We start from the raw sequence: 25,911 nt of genomic DNA, 5'->3' as shown, positions 1-25,911 counted from the left end.
TAAATAAAAGGAGGGAACTGTTGGCACTTCAAATGTTTTACTAAGCAAATGAAGTAATGCTGATACTTTTCCTTACTAACTAGCTTGGCATGTGTATATGGTGTGACACTGTGGTTGAAACTAGCAAATCCGTGCAATACTGCAGCTTTCAAATACAGTGAGCAAGGATTCTGCTAGAAACGCTGAGGTGAGTGTCAATGCTATGACTTGCATACTGTTCTCCTGGCCAGTGTGAATAGCTGCACTTCCACTTTCCTTCTCTTATCCTCTCAGCTCCGCGCATGTGATGACTACTGCTGAGGGGGTTAATACATAAGATACCAACCTAAATATCCAGGTCACCACCTATCATGCGGGGGAGCTGGTAGTTGAGGAATTGATCTTCAGCTGTGACTGATCTGGCCTGCCTTTAAGCTTTCAGGTACTATCTAGCCTGGGACTAGAATTTAGAGACTTATTTCATCTTGTGCATGCCACTGCCCCTTTCTCAGATAGGGCATTTTAACTTAAGCTCTGTCTATGCACTTAGATATGCACGCCAGCTTGCTGCAAACTAACTTGCACTAGCCAGCTGTACATTAACTGTCCCTGTGGACCTGGCAGCTGTGCACTCAGAGTTCCCTAGTGTGCTCTTATTTACTCCCATTCAAAGCAGTATATATTATAGTGACAACAGGACTTCTAGGGCGGAGTTGCAGAGTCCGTGCAGATAGTGCAGAGCAGGCTAGATTTACAACCCAGCTTGCCGAAAACTAAGTGTTCGGCTACACAAGCCCCTAGTGAAATGTGTCCAGTTGTGATGCCCACAATTCAAGAAGGATGTTGACAGAATGACGCTCGAAAGCTTGTCTCTTTAACAGAAGTTGGTCCAATAAATGATATTATGTGTGTGTCTCTTGTATCCCAACACCAACATGACTCCACCAATACTGCAAATGTTTGCTCTCTTATATTGGATCTCTGCAGTGAAAGGATACATTGAAGCTTAAAACAGTCTTTCAGCACTCACTCGTGTTGCTGGAACTGCCAGTACAATTTGTGCCAATTGATACAGCTTGGACATGCCATTTTTATGATGTCCCCAGTAGTTTAATATGTTTGTTTTTCTTATTGAGAAATAGCTTAGCCGTAAATGAACCAAGAACTGTCCCAATCCTTTTTTGCACTTTCCTTCGTCCAGATAGCTCTTCCTTTTTGGAGATTTTCATGAGCTTTAAGAAGTTTTTCAAATCATCATTTGATATTTCAATTTCAAATGTGTCCGACATTGATTCAATGACATCATTATTGCAATGTTGGCAAGAGACCAGGCTGTCTGGAAAAGGTGATGTGAAGTGGGCACTCTGTGCTCCATGAGCAAGAGAAATGAACAAATGAAACATTTCCATTTTTGTCCACCTTTTGGGTAAATTAAATGTTGCCTTGGTTTTGTCCTCCTCTGACAGTAGGAGTTGATATCAAGGTACATACATGAGAGAAGATACAATTTTCAAAACAGGTTTGTTCTTGTTTTTTCACTGAAGACAGTAAAAAGAGAAGAGACTTGATGTTTCCAGTTTGCATTTTAACGCCGTATCATAAAAATCAACCATGTTCAATTCATATTGGATTGTGGGTCAGACCAAAGGTCCATCTACCTCAATATCCTGTCTTCCAATAGTGGCCAATGCTAGGTGCCCCAGAAGGAATGAACAGAGCAGATAATCATTAAGTGATCCATCCCTTGTCACCCATTCCCAACTTCTGGCAAACAGAGGCTAGGGACACCATTCCTGCCCATCCTTGCTAATAGCCATTGATAGGTCAAATTCATAGAGGATAATCTTGTTCTTTTTTTGAACCCTGTTTATCTTGGCCTTCACAACATCCTCTGGCAAAGAGTTCCAAAGGTTGACTCTGCGTTGTGTGAAGAAATACTTTCTTTTGCTTGTTTTAAACCTGCTGCCTATTAATTTCATTTGGTGACTCCTAGTTCTTGTCTTATGAGAAGGAATAAATGCTTCCTTATTTACTTTCTCTACACCAGTCATGATTTTATAGACCTCTATCATATCCCCCTTTAGTCTCTTTTCCAACTAAAAAGTCCCAGTCTTTTAAATCTCTCCTCATAGGGAAGCTGTTCCATACCCTGAATCATTTTTGTTCAGAAAAGGGCAACCTTTTCCAATTCCAGCATGTTTTTTTTTGAGATGGGGCGACCACATCTGCATGCAGTATTCAAGATGTGAGTGAACCATGGATTTATATAGAGGCAATATGTTTTCTGTCTTATCTATCCCTATCTAATGATTACCAATATTATTTTGTTTATTTTTTAGATCTCAAGCTTTACAAGTTATGGCAGAGATTGCACATTTCTTCAACGGCAAGTTGCAAGTGTGTGGGCAGAATAGTGTACTCCTTGCAGTGTTACATCTATTTCCTCCTAAGTCTAGCTTCTTCAGCCACATGAATCAAATCAATTCAGTCTTGGTCTGTATCTTTTTGAGCAGCTTCCCTGAAGAGTAAATTCTGTCGTTCCTCCCCCGCCCCCCTTTGAGTTTGTTGTGCTTATTCTTCAATTTCCTGGTCCTCATTAACTTCACTGTTTTCACCATGTTTGCTCCATTACTGTAATACTACATGTGTGCCTTGGAGTGATTCTATATACAGCAACAACTTTGAATATGTAAAATCAGGTCTCAGAGTAACAGCCCTGTTAGTCTGTATTCGCAAAAGGAAAAGGGAGTACTTGTGGCACCTTAGAGACTAACCAATTTATTTGAGCATAAGCTTTCATGAGCTACAGCTCACCTCATCGGATGCATCTGATGAAGTGAGCTGTAGCTCACGAAAGCTTATGCTCAAATAAATTGGTTAGTCTCTAAGGTGCCATAAGTACTCCTTTTCTTTATGTAAAATTAGTTATTCTTAGAGGTGTTGCTCCTCAATCTCTTTCTTGTTTTATAATGCAAATAAGAGCAGTCATTTTTTTAAACTAGTGAGCTTAAAAAAATATTTTAACCATAAGCTTTAGTTCTGCTTTAAGTAAAAATATTGGTTTGAAGGGGTTCTGGTTTGACTTGCTGCCCTTAAAATAATCACAACCCAGTAGCAGGAAGAGGGTGGTATGCGGTCAGTGCTGCACTCCTGGCCAGTTCTCTCGCAGCACCGTGCTGCATGTTCTCTGCCCTGCGGAGACACTCACAAAATTATTCCTGCTTCCTAAACTCCTAGTAATCTGGGGCCAAGAGTTCTGCAGCCCCGGGCAGAGGTTTCTTAGACCAAGTGGCAGATGGTCACAGATGGGAAAAACACACTTCGACTTCCACTGCAGCTGGGGCTGACCCCCGTTGCTGCTGCTTTGTGGTGCCTGCCCCAGCTGTTCCCCTCTGGGCCGGGCGCTGGACGTGCCGACGCTAATCAGGCTCCTATTCAGGCACCACCAGGGCCCAAGGAGCTTGCAGATGAGCGTTGCCAGTCTTGGCTGGAGGTACTCCTGGAGATTTCATCACATGACATCATTTTAATTCCTGGAGACTCCAGGCCAATCCTGGAGGCTTGGCAACCCTACTGCAGCTGATGAAATTCGGGCTATGTTTAACCAGAGTGCGCTTAGCCTGCGGAACTCCCCGGCACCAGCTGCCCCAGGCCCCAGGGCTGGAGGAGCGGCCGCTTCCTGCGGACCTCGGGGTGCTGCCCTGGTCCGAGCCCGCCCCTAGAGGGCCCTACGCTCGCACGCGGGGCTCCAGCTGGCTGCCGAGCACCTGGGCACTCCGGTCTCGCGCAGGCGCACATCTCAGACGCCCAACTCCGGGGACAGAGAACCTGAGAGGACCAGGATCGGAAATGGCGTCATGCCCATAGCGGGGCGGTGTTAGATGTGATGCTTGCGGAGCCCCACCCCTTCCGGCGGAGACACGCCCCGGGGCGGAGCCAAGAGGGGAGCCTGAGCTGATGGGAGGCCGGCTGGCAAGCCGCGAAGGGTGAGTGTGCGCGCGCGCGTGCGCGGGGGGGATACGGGACCCCCACCCTGCGGCAGGGCCCTGCCTGCGTGAGGGGGTCAGAGCTAGCCCCGCCCCCACAGGCTGTACTGGGAATCCCTGTGTGCGAGGTTGCAGGGCTAGCGCTAGCCCCACAGCCTGTACTGGGAGGTGTAGGACTAGCCCCACCCCCATAGGCTGTATTGGAGGGGGTCCCTGTGCACGGGGGAAGTGGTGTTGCAGGGCTAGCCCCACCCCCACAGCCTCTACTGGGGAGTCCGGGGGGGGGGGGTTGCAGGATTAGCCACACCCCCATATAGTCTGTACTGGGGCCGTCCCTGTGTACAGGGGGGTGGTTGTAGGGCTAGCGCTAGCCCCCACCCACAGGCTGTACTGGGGGGTCCCTGTGTGTGTGGTGGGGTGCTGGACTTCCCCTACCCCCTCACGGGCTGTACTGAGGGGGTTCCCTGTATTTGCTGGGGTACAGGACTAGTGCCACCCCTGCACAGGCTGTACTGGGGGATCCCTGTGTGGGGGAGTGTGTGTGTTTGTGCAGGACTAGCCCCATAGCCTGTACTGCGGGGTCCCTGTGCCGGGGGGTGCAGGGCTAGTTTGCACTTGGGGGGGATCCCTGTGTGTGGGGATAGTTTAGGGCTAGCCGCACCCCCTACAGCTTGTACTGGAGAGTTCCTGTATGTATGGGGAGCAGTGCCGCACCCCTTACAGCTTGTACCTGTAATGACTGGTAATTATGACTGTGTGTGTAGGGGAGTGGACAGTGCTATTCCACCATTCTCTACAACTTTTTTGGGGGGTGGTCCCATGCCTCCCCTGTATGGGGCTTGGCCCCTTTTGGTGACCCTCCCATGCAGGGTCCTTCCCAGCCACCAGGGCCCCTGAAGGCATGAAATTTACCAGTATGGGGCTTGGTGGGGAGGGGCAGCACCCACAGTGCCCCGTATGCTGGGGAGTGGCGGGACTGCAGTGGATAGCTGGTTCTTTGGGGCCCTCTGGAAAGTGGCCACAGACACCCATCACCAGGCTTCAGCAGTTTGTAATGCACTTTGTAATGCTCGGGTTGTCTATATGCCTCTCCTGCCTGAACATGTGATTGCTTGCCTGGCTAAAATACATGAATCGTCTTTAATTGCTCCTATCTGTCTCCCTGCAGCTCTGGGCACTGATGCTCAGATTAAGAATGGTTTATTTTAGTTCAGTTTAAATTGTCTGAACTAAATTGAAATAAACCTGTTTAATTTGCAATAAGAGTGTCTGGTTACAGACTTTCCATAAATAACAAAAGAGTCTAATTAAAAACACTCTAGCTAATTTCATTGCCAGTTTGTGTGTAGACAAGCCCTCTTCCCATCCTCCCCAGCCATTTTGCTCATCTGGCTACAAATTGCAGGAACAGATTATTCATAACTTGAGTTAAGGAGACAAAACAAAAACAAACAAAAGGAAGTATTTCTTCACACAACGCAGTCAGCCTCTGGAACTCTTTTTTGCAGAAGATGTTGTGAAGGCCAAGTCTATAACAAGGTTAAAAAAAAAAAACTAAATAAGTTCATGGAAGATAGGTCCATCAACAGCTATTAGCCAAGTTGGCAGGGATGGTGGCCCTAGTTTCTGTTTGACAAGGAATGGGCAATGGATCATTTGATGATTACCTGTTCTGTTCATTCCTTCTGAAGCACCTGCCACTGGAAGACAGAATACTGGACTAGATGGGCCTTTGGTCTGACTCAGTATGGCCATTCTTATGTTCTCTGTGACCTTACAACTTGCATACTGAAGCCCATATTTACATCTCAGTCACGCTGGGTATGCCTACACGGCAGACAGAAATCCACAAAGCACTGAGCCTCAGGGGCTGGGCATACAGACTAGCTGTATAGATGTATGCGCTCAGGTTGGAGCTTAGGCTCTGAAGCCTGCCCCCCTCCCTAGACTTCAGAGTCTAAGCTGTAGCCCAAGCTCCAAAGTTTACACAGCTATTTTTAACGCTGTAGCATGAGCCCTAGTCTGTAGATCTGGCTCTGAGACCTGCTGCTGTAGGTTTCTGCTTGTCGTGTAGATGTACCCATTGACATAAATTAAGGTCCCAGGGCTTAGGGCACTAACCTGGGACTTGGCAGATCCCAATTCAATACCTTACTCAGTCAGAGATTATCTGTGACCTTAGGTGAGTCACTGAGCCTCTCTGTGCCTCAGGTCCATGCTTATGCCCCTGTAAACATCCACAAAGCTCCCACAGTATCCACCTCAAATCCCTCCTCGACACTCTTCTTTGCCATGATATCTACAATAAACTTGATAACGGTTAGGTTGCTGATATGCTGAGACCACTGTCTATCATTCTGAATGGTATTGTCTCATTGTTTTCTTGTGGTCCCCCATCTGTCTATAGCTGTTGTCTCTTGTCTTACAATTTAAGTGTAAACCCCTTGGGAGCAGGAAAGGTCTTTTTATTCTGTTTATACAGCACCTAGCACAGTGCGGTCCTGATTCATGACTAGGACTCCTAGTTACTATCGTAATAGAAATAAATGGTAAGTATTTCCCAACATCACAGATGTGTTCTGAGGATAAACACACTAAAATATTGTGATACACACTATGATAATGGGGGCCACATAAGTACTAAGATCAAGAGATAAATAGAATGGAGTTACTCTGGATTTATATTGCTGTACCTGTAAAAGGATTCACCCAGAATAATAGAGAGCTTATCATGACCCCTACCCTCAGTTATTGAACACCATCCAACATGTACACAGAAAGATGCAGTGATCTGGCGGGAAAAAGTATCGCTGTGCCATTATGAACTACACAATGTATACGCAAGGGACAGAGGTTATAGTTGTGTGTGTAAAGTTAAAGTATATGTAACCTTAACTTTGGCATTTTCTGACTTTTGAGCACTTACTAGAAAAATGTGAAAGCTGCAAAGTTTCATTAGAAGTAACTATACACCCCAGGTTCTTCTATTCTTCCCCTGTTGTTCAGAAATCAACTGTTGACCCTTTATCTCAGACTGAACTGGCATGGAACCTACAAGGCTGCTGCTAACATTTTCTGTAAACTTAATGCTCCCATGAAAACACACTCCCTAAAGCAAAGCATTATAAAATCTTAAGATAACACTCTGTGGGGTGACCCAATGAATTTGGATATGCACTTACGGATGCCTTTTTGATCTCTAACGTTTACGGTCAACTTATAATAAATCAGAAGTGAATAAACCTGGGTTCAGTGTTTGTACATCACAAGCACACTCTGCCTCCACCCAGATGTCAGGTGAACGTTCCGTGGAATCAGGCCCCAAGACATTACTGTTTTCATTTCAGGAATTTCTAACAGTTGGCATTGCTCACTTATCTTTAATATAGTTCAACTCACAAGAATTACTTTCAAAGATATCCTCTAACCATACAAAACTAACTGAGGTTTTTGTTTTTTTTTTGGCTTGATATATGGAACGCGGTACTCTATACAGCTAACAGAACTTCAAGCTGCACTTATTCATTCTTTTTATCTCCAGGTACTCTACCAGTTCCTCTGCAGGGGCTGACAGAGTGCGCTACCACTGGAGGTATCTTTCTGTATGACATCCAAAACTGAGGTCTAAAACTTTTCACATGAGTGAAGGTGTTAGCCCAAAGCTCCTTGCCAAATTTCAACTTGATTAATATAATTCAGTCTCCTCAACATTGCCCAGGTAGTTTCAAATGTATGCAATACTCCTCTCACATTAAACTGGTGTATGATGTACAAGTTCAACACTTGAGTTCCCTGCCAAAAGTAACTCCAGTTCAGTGACAGGCAATGAAATTCTTACATTAGTTTGCTATGTGCTCTGAGGCACATACTGAAGTAACCAAACCTGCTACATTTCACTGTTGAAAAACATGATTTCAGACAAACATTTTAGACTTAGTTTTTCCATTTATGGGAATGCAAGGAAAGAAGAGCCACCCTACCTCATAAGAACGGCCATACTGGATCAGACCAAAGGTCCATCTAGCCCAGTATCCTGTCTTCTGATAGTGGCCAATGCCAGGTGCCCCAGAGGGAATGAACAGAACAGGTAATCATCAAATGATCCATCCCTTGTTGCCCATTCCCAACAAGGTGGAGTGCCCTTGTTAAATAGTGAGGATAAGAATAACACTTTTATGTTTTTTTTAATTGATTTTTAAAACATTACAAATATTTAATTTCCACAGAGGAAAGTTGCTTTAATTTTGGTAAATAGAGATTGTGGTGTGTAAGCGCCTTCTTCACCTCTGCATTACTGTCTGATGCAGGGGTTCTATGGAAAAGTAGTACATGTTGATGTAACTAGTGTAGATTGACATGCATACACATGGAGATAGAATAAAGGTGGCACAGGCAACATCCACATTGTCATTTGTTGGCTTTTGAGTGCATCGCTTGCAACCGTAACACTGAGTGTAGTTTTTTTAGGGCACTATAGAAATTCAGGACCTGTTTATACTATAGCTTTGCTTTTGTACTGCAGTGCTGACCTGCAGTGTTCCCTGCTGTTCCAGATCTCTTGAGTATTGTGTTGAATTTTGTAATTTTATATATTTTTTTGTATTTACTCAAATGTGCATTATTGGCTAGAGAGAGCTTGCTAGCGGAATCCTAACATTGGCAAAAGGCTGTGGCAGTAATCCACAGGGCCAATGAGTCCCCTTTTGTCCGTTGGTTTAAAGGACTGCATAATGACAGCCAGGCCTGGGCTTTTCAGTGCTTGTGGAAAGGTGCCATTAGTGCAGTGATGTGTGTTAGCAGCTTGTTTTTCCCCTCATATGAAGCAATGATTTACATAAATTGTTCTTAGCTGCACACTCTGGAAGCTCTGTTTTATTGACTTTGGAGCCAAGAATAGTTCATTTAATTCCATCAAGCCAGTGCAGCTAATGTTTAATACAAATTGTGGCAGCTTGTTTTTTAACCTTGTGCACTTAAGATCTTCGGCACAGAAGGCCAAAACGATGACTTTTGTTCCTACATTTTAAAAAATGGCTTGAATAATGAGATTGGAAGGATTTGTCGGCATACAAGGAAACACACCTTGTAACAATGTTACTTGTGTAATGTACCCACTGCACACCTGGAGAAGGGAGTAGATTTGATTCTAGGGCAGAGGTTCTCAAACTGTGGTCCGCAAGCTTCATTCAGGTGGTCTGCGGATAGTTCCCTCTAAGGTGCGAACGTGGGCGGCCGCACACAAGAGAGTGAAGGGCCACCCACCTAATTAGTGGAGTCGCACAGGCATGGCTCCTCTAATTAGGTGCCTGAACCCTGGAGATGATGCACATCTAAGGTGAGGTGGGGGAATAGGCAGTAGGTGGAAGAGGGGGTGGGAGGAATTTTGGACGTGCAGGGTTGCGGTGACGAGAGAGAGAGGCAACTTTCCCCAGTTCCAGGACTGCGGCTGCTGGGGAGAGATGGCCCTCCTTCCCAGCCTCAGCTCTGTGGCTGCTGTGGCAGGGGAGAGACCCCCACTCCTTCCCAGCCCCAGGTCGGGGGCTGCTGTGGCGCGGGAGAGAGGGAGAGACACCCTCCCTTCCCAGCCCCAGCTTGGGGGCTGCTGTGGCGGCGAGAGAGGGCACATCCATCACATTAGAAAGGTAAGACTACTGATATTAAAATATGAGTTGTGTGCTTTATTTGTAGAACAAAAAAAGTTAATTATTAAGGTTTTTTATATAGCGCTTTTATCCAAAGTGCTTTACAATAGTTAGCTAACGGTGCAAACAGCATTTGGAAAGATCATTAAGTGGTCCGCCAAGACCCTCAGCAATTTTCAAGTGGTCAGCAAAAAAAAAAGTTTGAGAACCACTGTTCTAGGGAAAGGATGCGATGGTACATCGGCGATGTTGTGCCTGGCCGATGGCCACACTAGACAACTGACAGGGAACTGAGGGCTGTGTTTAGCTGGTATGAATCAGATTGGATGCAGCTACCTTTGTTTTTAATTAAAGTCCGTCTTGACAAGGCTGTTCAGAGCAAGGTGGAACATTGCAGTGCCGGAAACTTTCATCTCCATGGGCTTAACTTCCATACGTTAAAGATGAAGATTTTCTCCTTTTCCCAAATTGTCACTACTCCTCTGTGAGAGAGGTTCTATAATATTCAAGTCAAAGTTGCAGAAACTGTCAGAAGCCTGCATCCCAAGAAAGGGGAAAAAATTCATAGGCAGGAGTTGTAGACCAAGCTGGATGAGCAAGCATCTCAGAGAGGTGATTAAGAAAAAGCAGAAAGCCTACAAGGAGTGGAAGATGGGAGGGATTAGCAAGGAAAACTACCTTACTGAGGTCAGAACATTTAGAGATAAAGTGAGAGAGGCCAAAAGCCATGTAGAGTTGAACCTTGCAAAGGGAATTAAAAGCAATAGTAAAAGGTTCTATAGCCATATAAATAAGAAGAAAACAAAGAAAGAAGAAGTGGGACCGCTAAACACTGAGGATTGAGTGGAGCTTAAGAATAATCTAGGCATGGCCCAATAACTAAACAAATACTTTGCCTCGGTCTTTAACGAGGAGCTTAGGGATAATGGTAGGACGACAAATGGGAATGAGGATATGGAGATAGATATTACCACATCCGAGCTAGAAGCTGAACTCAAACAGTTTAATAGGACTAAATCGGAGGGCCCGGATAATCTTCATCCAAGAATATTAAAGGAACTGGCAAGCCCATTAGCAAGAATTTTTAATCAATCTGTAAACTCAGGGGTTGTACCATATGACTGGAGAATTGCTAACATAGTTCCTATTTTTAAGAAAGGTAAAAAAAGCGATCCGGGTAACAACAGGCCCGTTAGTTTGACATCTGTAGTATGCAAGGTCTTGGAAAAAATTTTGAAGGAGAAAGTAGTTAAGGACATTGAGCTCAATGGTAATTGGGGCAAAATACAACACGGCTTTACAAAAGGTAGATTGTGTCAAACCAACCTGATCTCCTTCTTTCAGAAGGTAACAGATTTTTTAGACAAAGGGAAAACAGTGGATCTAATTTATCTCGATTTCAGTAAGGCAATTGATACAGTTCCACATGGAGAATTATTAGCTAAATTGGAAAAGATGGGGATCAATATGAAAACTGAAAGGTGGATAAGGAACTGGTTAAAGAGGAGACTACAGCGGGTCACACTGAGTGGTGAACTGTCAGGCTGGAAGGAAGTTACTAGTGGAGTTCCTCAAGGATTGGTTTTGGGACCCATCTTATTTAATCTTTTTATTACTGACCTTGGCACAAAAAGTGGGAGTGTGCTAATAAAGTCTGTGGATGATACAAAGCTGGGAGGTATTGCCAATACAGAGAAAGTATCATACAGGAATATCATACAGGAAGATCTGGATGACCTTGTAAACGGGATATCATACAGGAAGATCTGGATGACCTCGTAAACTGGAGTAATAGTAATAGGATGAAATTTAATAGTGAAAAGTGCAAGGTCATGCATTTAGGGATTAATAACAAGAATTTCTGTTATAAACTGGGAACGCATCACTTGGAAGTAACAGAGGAGAAGAAGGACCTCAGAGTATTGGTTGATCACAGGATGACTATGAGCCGCCAATGTGATATGGCCGTGAAAAAAGCTAATGCGGTCTTGGGATGCATCAGGTGAGGTATTTCCAGTAGAGATAAGGAGGTGTTAGTACTGTTATACAAAGCACTGGTGAGACCTCATCTGGAATATTTTGTGCAGTTCTGGTCTCCCATGTTTAAGAAAGATGAGTTCAAACTGGAACAGGTACAGAGAAGGGCTACTAGGATGATCCGAGGAATTGAAAACCTGTCTTATGAAAGGAGACTCAAAGAGTTTGGCTTGTTTAGCCTAACTAAAAGAAGGCTGAGAGGAGATATGATTGCTATCTATAAATATATCAGAGGGATAAATACCACAGAGGGAGAAGAATTATTTAAGCTCAGTACCAATGTGGACACAAGAACAAATGGATATAAATTGGCCATCAGGAAGTTTAGACTTGAAATTAGATAAAGGTTTCTAACCATCAGAAGAGTGAAGTTCTGGAACAGCCTTCCAAGGGAAGCAGTGTGGGCAGAAGACATATCTAGCTTCAAGACTAAGCTTGATGAGTTTTTGGAGGAGATGGTATGATGGGATAGCTTAATTTTGGCAATTAATTGATCTTCGACTATTAGCGGTAGATATGCCCAATGGCCAGTGATGGGATGTTAGATGGGGTGGGATCTGAGTTACTACAGAGAATTCTTTCCTGGGTGTCTGGCTGGTGAGTCTTGCCCACATGTTCAGGGTTTAGCTGATAGCCATATTTGGGGTCGGGAAGGAATTTTCCTCCAGGGCAGATTGGCAGAGGCCCTCGGGGTTTTACGCCTTCCTCTGCAGCGGGGGACACGGGTCACTTGCTGGAGGATTCTCTGCATGTTGAAGTCTTTAAACCACGATTTGAGGACTTCAATAGCTGAGACATAAGTTAGGGGTTTGTTACAGGACAAGTTGGTGGGTGAGATTCTGTGGTCTGCGTTGTGCAGGAGGTCAGACTAGACGATCATAATGGTCCCTTCTGACCTTAAAATCTATGATTCTATATCTCTTGTGATTGTGATTTCTAATCAGAACAGTTCCTGTAGTCCCCTGCTTTCTGCTGCCTCATGGCCTCAGCCATTCGGTATTGGCCAAGGGAGTTTGGAGTGGGTGATGGGGAGGGTTCAGTAAAAAATTGCATTGTTCATACAACCAGCTCACAGTGTTAGAATTCAAGATGTTAAACACCTGCCCAGCTTGTCAGCATTAATTAGTCAATTTATCACATTTTCTTTAAAAATTGTGACTCTACAGTAAGAAGTAAGTGTTCTAACCCTTTTTCTTTCTTTGGATTGAATTAATTCTTTTTAGACAACCGTGTAAAATATTAATGCTGAAGAGGCACTTTCCTTGTAAGCCACTGCCTTCAAATGCTTTCTGTCTTGCTGGGAAAAAAACCCAGTTGTTTAGCACTCAAAACTTGTTTTTCTGGCTGGTTTGTTACATTCTATTCAGGGTGCATTGATTTAAATCACCAAGTGGAAAGCCTCAATTTAAATAATTGATTGTAATCACCATTTCCATTTATAGTTTAGTGATTGCCTAGAGAAAGGTGCATTCTCATTGGTTAATATAATCATTAAAACATTGATTTACAGCTAAATAGAGCCTTTACGCTAGATTTGATAATCTTTTTGCTACTTGGGAGGTATGCTGTTTACTTTGATTTAAGCAATTATAGCTTAATATTTTCAGATTCTTATTAATTGCACATTTTTAGTATGTTAGAAAATAGTGAATGATATATTGCTTATTTACAGTTTCAGAGTAGCAGCCGTGTTAGTCTGTATTCGCAAAAAGAAAAGGAGGACTAGTGGCACCTTAGAGACTAACCAATTTATTTGAGCATAAGCTTCCGTGAGCTGTCGAGAGCTTATGCTCAAATAAATTGGTTAGTCTCTAAGGTGCCACTAGTTCTCCTTTTCAGATTGCTTATTTACTAGCTAATTAACTTTTTGCTTGTAAATTTTGTCCAGCTGCATTAGGGATGGTAAATGGAATTTAATAAAACACAGCAACATATACAATTTATTTTTATTAAACAAAACCATCTTAAATGTTTTGCATACACAAACTTCTTTTATCAAAATGTGTTTAACATTTACAACTAAATAAGTTATTAAAGGAACAGAGGGATTAATTGTAATCAGTGAATTAAATGGATTATTTCAAGTCAGCCTGGGAAAAATTTTAAATATGCCCATGTGAAAGTGACTGGGGCTAGAGGGCATGGCCCCATCACTTTTTAGTAGCTGTAAGGGTAAGCAGGAGGTTCCAGGGGAAGGGGTGGTGCAGGGGGAGGGGCTCAAGGGGAAGGGGTGGCCCAAGGGCCCCCCACTTTTAGGGAGCTTCCGTCGCTTCTTATTGGAGCTTAAATTCTTTCTTGCCTAAACCTCTTGAAAATGAGTTACTTAGGGCATGGCTACACTGGCCCTTAAGCTGACCTATTGTGCCTTATTTATAAAGTTTGACCTCAAAAGTTGGACGTTTTTCCCCCGATTCTTTCTTTATATAGACAAGCAGCCTATAACTCTTAGAGTTCATGGTAGATGCTCATGGATTGAGCATATTTATTTTTTATTTAAATGTTTTAAGAGAGAGTAAGTTTAGTCCTTAACATATTTTGTATTAAACTCGGATTTCATTTTAAGCAAGTTTATTTTTAAAAAGAGAAACTTATTATAATTTAAATCAAATACAAAATATCAGTTTAAAATAAATTATTTTTCATTTAAAATCATTTTCATTAAGCCACTCTGTTTCTTATTGGCTATTTTATTGGGGGGGTAGGGGCTTTGAGCTCCCCTTCCCTAAAATGGATAACCAAACTCAATTTAATTTTTACAACTTCACACTTGCAGACTTGGTCCTAACAGGGAGAAAAATCTTTAACATGTTAAGAAATGACCAGTGTTGGGGGGAGGCGAAATCACAACTTCTTACTAATTCTTTTTAAAAACGAAAACTTTTTTTCTGAAAGGAACACAACTGCATGCTGCACAAGGCTGCTGACTTCCTACAGGAAGGGCAGTTGCATGTGCTAGAACAGATGTACGCTTCACGATGAAACAGGCAGCTAACGGGGTTTGTCCACTGTGGTTGTCTTTAATGTGAACAGACAATCCACAGGAATAGGGATTATATCCTGAGAGGTTTTGAATTGTCAATGGAAATTGAGAACACTCAGCATCTCACAAGATTGGGCCCTGTGGCAGCACGTTGAATGTTCTATAAAATATCTGAGATTTCTTTTATCTGGGTCTCCAGCATAAAAGTGTAGGAGAGAGGGAAACAGAAACTTTCATTCCAGAGGAAGTAGGTTATTTCTGGAGAAAGCTCTCGAGGGAGGGAGGGAGCGAATTATCTCATAGAAATGGAAGATCATATTTCTGAAGACAAGAATGGGTGAAATAAGTCCATTTTATTTAACATAGCCACAGACCTCATTTCTGTAAATTAATGACTGAGAGACTCAGTGCACATTGTCAGGTTTCAGAGTAGCAGCCGTGTTAGTCTGGATCCGCAAAAAGAAAAGGAAAGGAGGACTTGTGGCACCTTAGAGACTAACAAATTTATTTGAGCATAAGCTTTCGTGAGCTACAGCTCACTTCATCGGAGGAATGCAACTGATGAAGTGAGCTGTAGCTCATGAAAGCTTATGCTCAAATAAATTTGTTAGTCTCTAAGGTGCCACAAGTCCTCCTTTTCTTTTTGCAGATACAGACTAACACGGCTGCTACTCTGAAAAAAGAAAAGAAGTACTTTTGGCACCTTAGAGACTAACACATTTATTTGAGCATGCTCGGGAGTTGCATAACTAGTGCATATTGTGGAGTTTTTGAATTATAGAGCAAGGAGACTGTGTCACAAAATGTACTTTAGTAATTTTAACAATTGTATCTTTTTTAATTTTATTTTTCAAAAGTTTAATAAATCCATACAGACATTAAAGTACAGTGACAAAGAAAACACATCACGAGTACGCTTTTAACAATAACACGATATTTTAATATTCACAGATAAGTACTCCTGAGCATTATAGCAAACCCCCCCACCCCACCTCCTGAAAAAAGGCACATCAGGAACTCAGTGTACCTGGAGCCAATTTGTCAAGCTGTCATGAACGACCAAGTTTCTTCACAGTTGGATCTTGTGCCTGTATAGATGGCGCACAGTGTAGCCACTGTTTGTCTGCGGGAGAGAGCTCTCCCGCAGACAAAAAAAACTTCCACCCCCAACGAGCGGCGTTACCAACCAAGCACTGTTCACTCCCGTGCTTGTCCTCAGACAAAGCTGTTGTTTTTCAGGGAATGTTTTATCTTGCCGGCGTAGACAAAGCGTTAGCAGCCTCTTCTGTTAAAGAACTAAGTAATTTATTGCTTTCTTTTCAGATGCAATTTTTATGCATTCTCCCCTTAATATAGCCTTCAGTGCTTCCCATAGAGTTGGAGTAGAGGAGACAGTATTTGTATTTTCCTTCAGGAAGTTGGTAATGGATGTTTCAATCATCTGAATAAATTCAGGGTCTCTAAGTAGACGTGTGTTTAACTTCCATCTTGAGGATCTTGTAACATTATGATCACTATCTATGTGAAGAGAAATGGTAGCATGATCAGAGATGATGATATTACTGACTTGAGCCTCCAGACATTCAGGAGCTAGCACCTTAAATTTCATAAGCAAATTGAATTTGAAATAGGAGGCATGAACTGTGGAGAAATGTGTAGTCACGCTTTGTAAGGTGCTTCAGTCTCCAAATACTCACTAGTCCAGTATACTTCAGTAGAGATAATGGATGGTTTGCACAGGCCTGAGATTTTCACATGGAACACAGATTTGTCTCTGATATCATCCATGACATCATTCCAGTCTCCTCCTAGCTCTACTGGGCCATCACCTCTGTTGGAAATTAATGTCAGTTATTTCTGTGATAAAGGGTGTGTTCCCGTCATTAGGATTATATACACTCCCCACAAATTAATCTCTTAGTATTGAAAATACTTTCAGCTATTATGTACCTGCCCTCTGGATCTGACCGTGACTGACTAGATTGAAGAGTTAGGCTCTTCTGGATTAGTATCACAACTCCCTTGCTTCTGGAGTTAGAAAAGGTATGATAGTAATGCTCCTCTATATGTTTTTAATTCTGTCTGCATCTTCATTCCTTAAATGGGTCTCCTGAGGGGATGCTATATGACATCCATTTTATTATGTGCCTCAAAGTTTTGATTCTCTTGGAGAGTCCATTAAGCCCCTACAATACGTTCCAGGAACAAAACTTAATAGAATACATGAAAAATCAGTGATTGTTCAGATACCAACTGATGCCCAATAGATTGACAGCCTCTGAGTTCCTCTCCATGCAAATACCACCCGCCTTACCCATGACATCCCAGATTTCCGGTACAGGCACGTTCAGATCTCACATGGTGTATTTGGAATCTACCAGAAATATACCTAGGTTTACCAAAATACTTAGATGTGCCAAGGTGTATAAATGAATTAAACCTATAGCTTCATAGATATGACTGCATAAGTAATAGCATATAAATACCAATATGCACATGGTATATACATATTTATACCAATAGACTAATGGAAAAAGATTAACATGAAGTGACATAAATGATGTGTGTGCAAACCTGAATATATTACCACCATACACATTTTAAAACAGTGCTTCTCAAACTATTTGATGTGGCGGACTGGCAATTTTTTTCCAATGTGCCAGGGACCGGTACCATATTTGTGCCATATTATTATCCTATTTGCATAGGCACATAGCACATCAGATCAGAAAAACTAACCTTCTTCACTGTATTAATTGGAATGGGAGTGTGCATACCAAGTGTAGCGTACTCGCAGAGATGTTCCCATTTAAATATATTGAAGACTGACTGAAAGGCTGTGCGTCTGTGTGGATAGTATAAAATGACTATTATTCGTTTACGATCCAAGAAAATATTATTTGAACATTCGTAGTAATACTAATTTATATCGGAAACAAAATAATGAATATAATAGTTGGTACACATTTTTTATTTTATGTTTATTTTGTAAACTAATACAATATTACATTACAAATAAAAAAATATTAAAAAAACAAACAAGCAAAGTCTCCTAACAAAGATATTATAAAAAAATTTATATATAAGTAATAAAATAAAAAATTATAATGAATAAAGTAAAAGTTAAAAAAAAAAGATTGAAAGGAATAGGTAACATTAAATTGAAGACATAATAATTTTGAAAATGTCATAATACTAAAATATCAAATTGATAAGCTATTTTATTAACACAATAATAGGCATGTTAAAACTTATCCTTTACTAATGTGATAGGTTAGCCTGCTTCTTCTTTGTCAGCTTATCCAATAGTTCAATTGAGGACAGTGCCATGCGCAATGGAGAATGAATATCCATACTATTCCTGTACTTTGTGTTAATGATACTCATGGTTGAGAAGCCAGTCTCGCAGAGGTATGTTGAAGGAAATGGGAGAAGAGTTTTCAGAGCAATTTCAGTTATCTCAGGATATTCTGCTTTCACTTTTATCCAAAAGGAAGCAAGTGATGTTGTAGTTTTGAAACTCATCTTCAATCCTTCGTCAGCAGCCAGCTCCAACAATTTATCTTCCATAGTGACAGTTAAGTCATCTTTCAAATGTTTATGATCATTTATGTTTATGATCAGCTCCCGTATCATCACATAATGCAGCGAATAGTCTCGAATTTAAATCATTTGCCTTTACATGGTTCACAATTTTTACAACCTCGCTGAGCACACTGTTTAGTTCTGTTGACATTATTTTTGTTGTAAGACTTTCTCGGTGAAGGAAGCAGGGCGTCAACTTGCATTCAGGTGCAAGTGCCTTAATCTGGGTAACCACTCCAGAATGCCGTTCTGTCATTGCAGCAGTGCCATCAGAACATAAGCCAACACAAAACTTGAAATCCAACCCACATTTGTTAACAAAGTAGTCGCTCACAGTCTTGAACACTTCAGAACTTGTTTTTGTTGGTAGTGAAGCAGAAAGCAAAAACTCTTCCTTCAAATCACCCTCATGTTCAGAGTGCACATACACCATCAGAATTGCCATCTTAGCAATGTCTGTACATTCATCAAGTTGCAAAGAAAAGTACTTTGCTAATTTAATCTGTCCTATGAGCTGATCTTCCATATAGTGAGCCAGATCGTGAATTCATCGAGCTATAGTGTCATTTGAAAGTTGCACCCGAGCCACTTTCTTTGCCGCCAGCTCACCCAGCTTTTGCATGCAGACATCTTTAATACAGCCTATCACTAGCGTCTCACCAATTGTGTATGGCTTTTTAGCCTTAGCAACGTGAAGCACTACTTTATAAGAAGCTTGCAAAGCACAAGTATTTGTCAGATTTCAGAGTAGCAGCCGTGTTAGTCTGTATCTGCAAAAAGAAAAGGAGTACTTGTGGCACCTTAGAGACTAACAAATTTATTTGAGCATAAGCTGAGCTGTAGCTCACAAAAGCTTATGCTCAAATAAATTTGTTAGTCTCTAAGGTGCCACAAGTACTCCTTTTCTTTTTAAGTATTTATGTGTGACACTTCAAAGATCTGTTTCTGACAGCCTTTTAAATCAACAAGCCTTCTTTCGAAGAACTCTTTTGGCTTTGAACTAATTTCATTATGTTTTGTATTTAAATGCCGCTTGAGCTTTGATGGCTTCATTGCGTCGTTAACCAGCACATTGCCACAAATAACGCACTGTGGTTTTGGCACTCCACCATCATTCGTGGCTACAAAACCAAACTGAATGTATGAGGAGTCATATTTCCGAGTAAAGCTAGTACAAATTATTTTTATTGACAATACTTCGGTTTCATTTACATTGCCGTCATCTGATTCAGAATTACTTGCGAGTTCAGCAACTGGATGTCTCTTTTTCATAAATATGTTGATTGGGCCTCGCTTCGCCATCTGTAAATTAGGCATAAAAATAATGAATATAAATTCCATTACCCCGGGTATATACTTAATTTATGATATTAGGATGAAAGCCGAATAAATGCAGTGGGAATGCTTTTATTGAGAAATATGTGCAGGAGAACATTGATTAATAGGGTAAGTAATGTTAGGATAAGAAGGTAATATACATTTTAAAATTAAATTGCAAACAGGACAATAATTGGAAAGTTAAGATGGTTTGAACATATGGAAAGAATGAATAATGAACATTAAAAATAAGATTTACCTGTCTGAAAGATATAGAGTGAGAAAGCAAGGAATTTCGAGAACTTCCTGGCAGAAACACGTAGGTTTGATTCTAGAAGAGGGGAAGGCTATAAGTACGAACAATGAGAGTGTGTATGAAACGATATATGGATATGGAGGAAGCGAGGACTGTCTATTTGGCTGTAGGTGTGTGGTGCTCGATTTCCTCTATCTACCTCGTAAGGGATACGGTGGGATAGGATAGAAAATAATTATTAAAATTTATAATATTATTAGTACTTACATTCTCAGATCAGTGGGTTCGGAGGGGGTCCCAAATGACAAACACGCAGAGATCCGTATGATGCTCTTTATTCAACTTCTCGATGGTAACTGCCGGTGGGCGGGGTCTTTATATGCGAAGGAGTGGGGTAAGCGCGCGCTCGCGCGTCTCATGCAAAACATGCTGTAGTGCTATGGCAGAATTATCAATATTATAACGTGCTTCTGAAAACATATTATTTAATATTGTCGACTTTATCCACTGATAATTATTCTTGGTGGAATTCCAGTGTGATTTTTAAATTATACTATTCTTTCTTTCTTGGAAACTCGCCGCGGACTGGCAGCCGATGGCTTGCAGACCGGCAGTGGTCCGTGGAGCACCACTTTGAGTAGCACTGTAAAAGTATATAAACTTTAAGTATGGGTAGAAACATAACAATAAATATGCAAGTGGCCATATATCACGAATAACATGCAGCTAAGCAGTTATGAATATATTGGCACCATACATATATATTATAAATGTATGAGTAAGCTCATAAATATAGCTATAAATAAAAGAAGATAAGAGTAATATAGTTGTTAGTATATTTTTTGTTGGCTTATCAATATACTGAAAGTATTTATTATTAACCTATATTACAGATAATTATACCCTGTAACACTCTTAAATATATAAAATATGTGTATTTGAGTTGCCTAGTTTTTCCCAATCACAGTTCCTTTTCTTCAGGGCTTATATTCTCCATTTATTTTCCTTTATCAGAGGATCATGCTGATACCTGTAGTGAGATCTGGTCTCAATTCCTATAGTGCTTGCCAAGTATCTGCTGGGGTTTTGAAGAATTTCACAGTGTGTGTCAGCTTCATTATGAAGATTGTAGGATATTTGAGGATGTATGTAATATCTGATCCCAGAAGAGCTCACTTGATGCTATTTAGTTTTGCTCTCTTCTTGCTTAAATTCACAGACAAGTCTGGATACAAAGAAAATTTAAAATCCTTATACTTGAGTTCATTTTTGCCTTGGAGCAGTCATCAGATTAACATTGTCATTAAATCTTTGCAGTTTAAAGACGATGGGCTTGTGGTTATTATTGGTCTCTTGATCGCTCTGCTGCTGGCCCCTGCCACTTAATGATCCCTTTCAGTCTCTAGTGGCGGCAAACTGGGATCCAAACCTAGTATCTCAGATTATGTTCTGGAGCAAGCTGATCATGTTTTTTCCTTCCCCATGCTTCAAGGACCCCTAGTAACCATGGGTGTATTGGGGGGGGGTGCCCCCCACAAGCTTCAGGCAGGTGTGGAATTTGCCTCCCCCGCGCAGCTCCATTGGCCTGACAGGAGCTGCCCCCCCCCCCCAATACAGAAGTCAAACTATGCTAGTAACCACAAATTATTTTTGTAACCTGTTTTCAATATTTTCTTGTTTCTCCTCAAGACTGGTTACTCTTTGCCATAATGAACCATTCTCCATTTTAATTGCCTTCTTTTCTATGGCAGTTCTTGTTTCTTCCTTATCTAAATAGACCAAACAAGCTTTGACTTCTCCCACGTCATTAGAGAGCTCATGTATGTCTTGAGATAAAAAAATCAAATTTGGTAGTTACAAAATCCTCAGAGCTGCAAAGTCCAGTGTGAGAGACGGCTGGGTTCCCTTGGCCTTAGCAGGCATGGGTCATTTGGTGTTTGTTTTTCCCAGCCGGATCCATGACAACACAACAGGAAGGGTGGTCCTCATCTAGTTAATACCTTTCAGACAAAGTTATGGTTTATATACCTGGGAACCCTTAATTGATGAGGATTAGTGTGGGGTGGGGGGTTGAGGAGACCAGGAGTCAGGCAGCCACTTTCTCTACATGTCATGTGACCACCGCCCCCAACAATTGTAGCTTTAGTTTTAATTTAAAATCATACTTAATGTATTAATAAGTGCACCATAGTGTGTTTTGACATAGAGCTAGTTTTACTAATGAGAGATCCCGTAGAAACCTCTGGTATTTAATCTTTGGGAAGTGCAGAGAAGTCACTATGCTTTCGATGCAGATTATAAAACCCATGGATGAATGGGGTATGGGTTGGATAGTTTCTGTAGTAATCAATACAGGTACCGTTAAGTTGTTGACTACTACAGATAGACCATTCACGCTAAAAATCTAATCAGCCAAACAAGTGGCATTGGACTGAAGCTGTGTAGTCTGCAGGGCAGTAAATGGCACTTGTGTGTATGACATCTGATTGTTTGATGTATCAGGAAGTTAGTAATAATAACCAGTAGCCAGTCACCCTTGTATTCCTGCTGAGTTAATGCTGTGTTCCTATTTGATTTTAATAACTTGCTGTGCCCATTGACACACTTCAGGGAAAAAAACAGCAAATGTCTCACAATTTCAAACATCTGATCATAATGAGAACTATTCCAGACAGGATGACTGTTCTCTTACAAAATGACACATGCATTACTTTTTAAGATATGAAGTGCCCCAAGGGTCAGTCCTGGGGCCGGTTTTGTTCAATATTTTCATTAATGATCTGGAGGATGGCGTGGATTGCACCCTCAGCAAATTTGCAGATGACGCTAAACTGGGAGGAGTGGTAGACATGCTGGAGGGTAGGGATAGGATACAGAGGGACCTAGACAAATTAGAGGATTGGGCCAAAAGAAATCTGATGAGGTTCAACAAGGACAAGTGCAGAGTCCTGCACTTAGGACGGAAGAATCCAATGCACCGCTACAGACTAGGGACCGAATGGCTAGGCAGCAGTTATGCAGAGAAGGACCTAGGGGTTACGGTGGACGAGAAGCTGGATAAGCGTCAACAGTGTATCCTTGTTGCCAAGAAGGCTAACGGCATTTTGGGCTGTATAAGTAGGAGCATTGCCAGCAGATCAAGGGACGTGATCATTCCCCTCTATTCGGTATTGGTGAGGCCTCATCTGGAGTACTGTGTCCAGTTTTGGACACTGCAAGAAGGATGTGGAAAAATTGGAAAGAGTCCAGAGGAGGGCAACAAAAATGATTAGAGGGCTGGAGCACATTACTTATGAGGAGAGGCTGAGGGAACTGGGATTATTTAGTCTGCAGAAGAAAAGAATGACAGGGGGATTTGATAGCTGCTTTCAACTACCTGAAAGGGAGTTCCAAAGAGGATGGAGCTAGGCTGTTCTCAGTGGTACCAGATGACAGAACAAGAAGTAATGGTCTCAAGTTGCAGTTGGGGAGGTTTAGGTTGGGTATTAGGAAAAACTCTTTCACTAGGAGGGTGGTGAAGCACTGGAATGGGTTACCTAGGGAGGTGGTGGAATCTTCTTCCTTAGAGGTTTTTTAAGGTCAGGCTTGACAAAGCCCTGGCTGGGATGATTTTGTTGGGGATTGGCCCTGCTTTGAGCAGAGGGTTGGACTAGATGACCTCCTGAGGTCCCTTCCAACCCTGATATTCTATGAAGTGGACTAGCACTCTGAGAAGCTTAAAGCACTTGCTGTGAATGCTCTCTGATTTATGTTGTTCACCTGCAGTAGAGGGTTAAGATAAGTCTCCTGGATGAGAGATGTGCTGCTTTCAAGAGAAGTTTGGTGCCAGTGGCAAAAGGAGAAATGAACAACCTCAGAGGAGACCAACTATAGATACGGCTTAATGCACTGCAAAGGTCCTGAGTTCTCTTTGGGGCGTGGTCTGATACTGCAAGGAAGGTGAGACAGAATGCCAGTGAGGGGGTGATGGACATGGCACTTGGATGCAGACTGACAATAAGGAGGTGAGAAGTGACTCATGCCACATGGATGGGCCAAAAAGAGGCAGCGTCTCCTTGCCATCCTGAGCTATCGTCATAACTGGCAGGGAGATGGGTTAAAATGGCTAGCTAGTCATGCTGCAGACACCTCAGCGATGGAGTTTTGCCTTGTGACTATTTGGCTTCTGGTTTGTATTCAAAATATTATTTAGCTGAAGCTAAATTCCAAGCTTTTGCCAAAATAGCTATTCAGAGCAAAAGTTTAATACAGCCCTAGTGGTGTGTGTGTTTCAAAGTGACCTTGTTGTTTAAAATACTGCCAGTCTTTTCGGAGAGGAAAAATTATTTTTGATTTTTTGCAGTGTCTCTTGCGGATTTCAAGTTGGCCATACTTGGTGCTCTCCAAGCATTGACGTCAGCAGGGCAGAATTTGGCCCAGTCAGGCTCTGATTCTGCAGATGGGTCTCTAGTGAGTTCAGAGGGGTTCCACATGGACACATGTATAATGCAGCAAAACCTCAGCAAAAATGGAAGCAGATCATGGGTGGTTGTGGGAGACATCAAGTGTGAAAGGAATGCTGCTTGAGAGAATGTAACTTTTTTTACACAGAGAACAGTTTGTGGAAGCTGTCTATTTCTTCATCCTGTCAATCACGTTCTGTAGTTTCAAACATTTTGTCTGGCATACAGAAATTTTTCACCCTTAAGGTGTGTGAAAACGCTGTGTATAGTTCCTCAAATGGCAAGTTGTGTTTCAGACAGATTTCTCCATCTGGGAAAGAAGTAAACAAACTGTACTTGAGCCTCGGATCTTGAAAAAGTTACTTGCTATGATGCATTGTTCAGGGAAGAGGCAAAACTCGATTCATGTGGGATATTACTGTAGGCAGAGGCATGATGGTTCAGTGTTTCAGACCATGGAAAGTGAGCTAATCCATCTACCAGAGTGACATGAGAACAAGTGAGAGGTTTGAGCTCAACAGTTGCTCTACAGGTAATTTGAAAGGAGAAGCTTGGAGGGTAGCTATACCAAGTACAGGGTGAGTTATTATTCATTCTTGAAATTTAGTGGTACATTTCTTTCTTAAAAGCTAAAGGGAGAAAAGGGAAGAAAACCTGGAGAGAAGGTGGGGGATGAACTGATGAAAGGCAGAGAGTTAATTGTAAACATTTTAGTGATTTAAATGGCATGTTTCATTCATATTTACATCACAGGAGTGCAGCTGCAGCAGAGGGTCGAGTAAAATCCCACAGTGGTGAGTGCATGTGTCTTCTGGCTGCGACACTGGCAACCTACCCTGTTGTATGGAAAGCATATGCTGTTGTGTGCTGATATTTGAAAATTGGGCATTCCCTAGCAAAAGGTAGGGCCATCAGAGGTTGCTTTGCAGGTTCCATTCCATGCTCTTCACTTTGACCTGTGACTGATTCTAATCTTTTTATTTCCACTGAAAAGAAGAATAGTCTTAGAAGTTTGAAGGTGGTCAGTTTGTAATGTGGACTAACTATGTGTGTGAAATCCTAGGCTGGGAACCAGTTCCTTAGCAGTATTGCCTGGGAGCCCTCCTTGGGATGTGTGGATTTGTTGGTGCCTGTCCCACCCATTGTGCCATGCTCTATGCAGTTGCCATCGTGTCACTACCCGCAGGAGAAGAAGCGTACGTGCAGTAGGGGATCTTATGACTGCAAGGCCATGAAACTTTCCTCTTCCGTGCCTGCACCACTTGGACTAGTCTGGGGCTCCTCTGGGCTGAGAGTCCACTTTAGGATATAAAGTGGTGACAGTCCAACAGCTGCTGTTCATTCAAGCTTTTGGTACATATTACTTGCTGTGACTCCAAAGTATAACATGTGAATTATTTTTCAAATAGGGAACCACTTTTCAGCAGTGAGTCTGAGTCAGTGGGAGTTAAGATGCTGATTACACAGCTGAGTTTAATTACATAATTGCATACTTAACCAGATTTGAACACCTGTTTTGGATTAATTTAACAAATGGGAGTAACCTGTGTTCTATACTACTGGCAGAGAAAACGTCAGCTGCTGAAAGACCAGAGAGAACATCTGAAAGTGGAGCTATTTTTTATTTGGAGACAAAGGAAAACTAATTACCAGATTTCTTTGTGATTCAAAGAACAAACAGTTTGGG

The 25,911-nt window shown here is 41.9% G+C and overlaps 1 protein-coding gene across 1 annotated transcript in view; it reads left to right on the top strand.

The window, feature by feature from the left end:
- Positions 1 to 3,874: 3,874 nt before the first annotated feature.
- Positions 3,875 to 25,911, top strand: part of FAM234A (family with sequence similarity 234 member A) — a 54,330-nt gene continuing 32,293 nt past the window's right edge. The window contains exon 1 of the mRNA XM_073362711.1: positions 3,875 to 3,965. The gene's annotated coding sequence lies outside the window, so the exon portion shown is untranslated. The remainder of the gene's footprint in view (positions 3,966 to 25,911) is intronic.

This window comes from Lepidochelys kempii, chromosome 10, assembly GCF_965140285.1.
Source record: "Lepidochelys kempii isolate rLepKem1 chromosome 10, rLepKem1.hap1, whole genome shotgun sequence".
Taxonomy (NCBI): domain Eukaryota; kingdom Metazoa; phylum Chordata; order Testudines; family Cheloniidae; genus Lepidochelys; species Lepidochelys kempii.
This window is presented reverse-complemented; position numbering and strand designations above follow the sequence as displayed.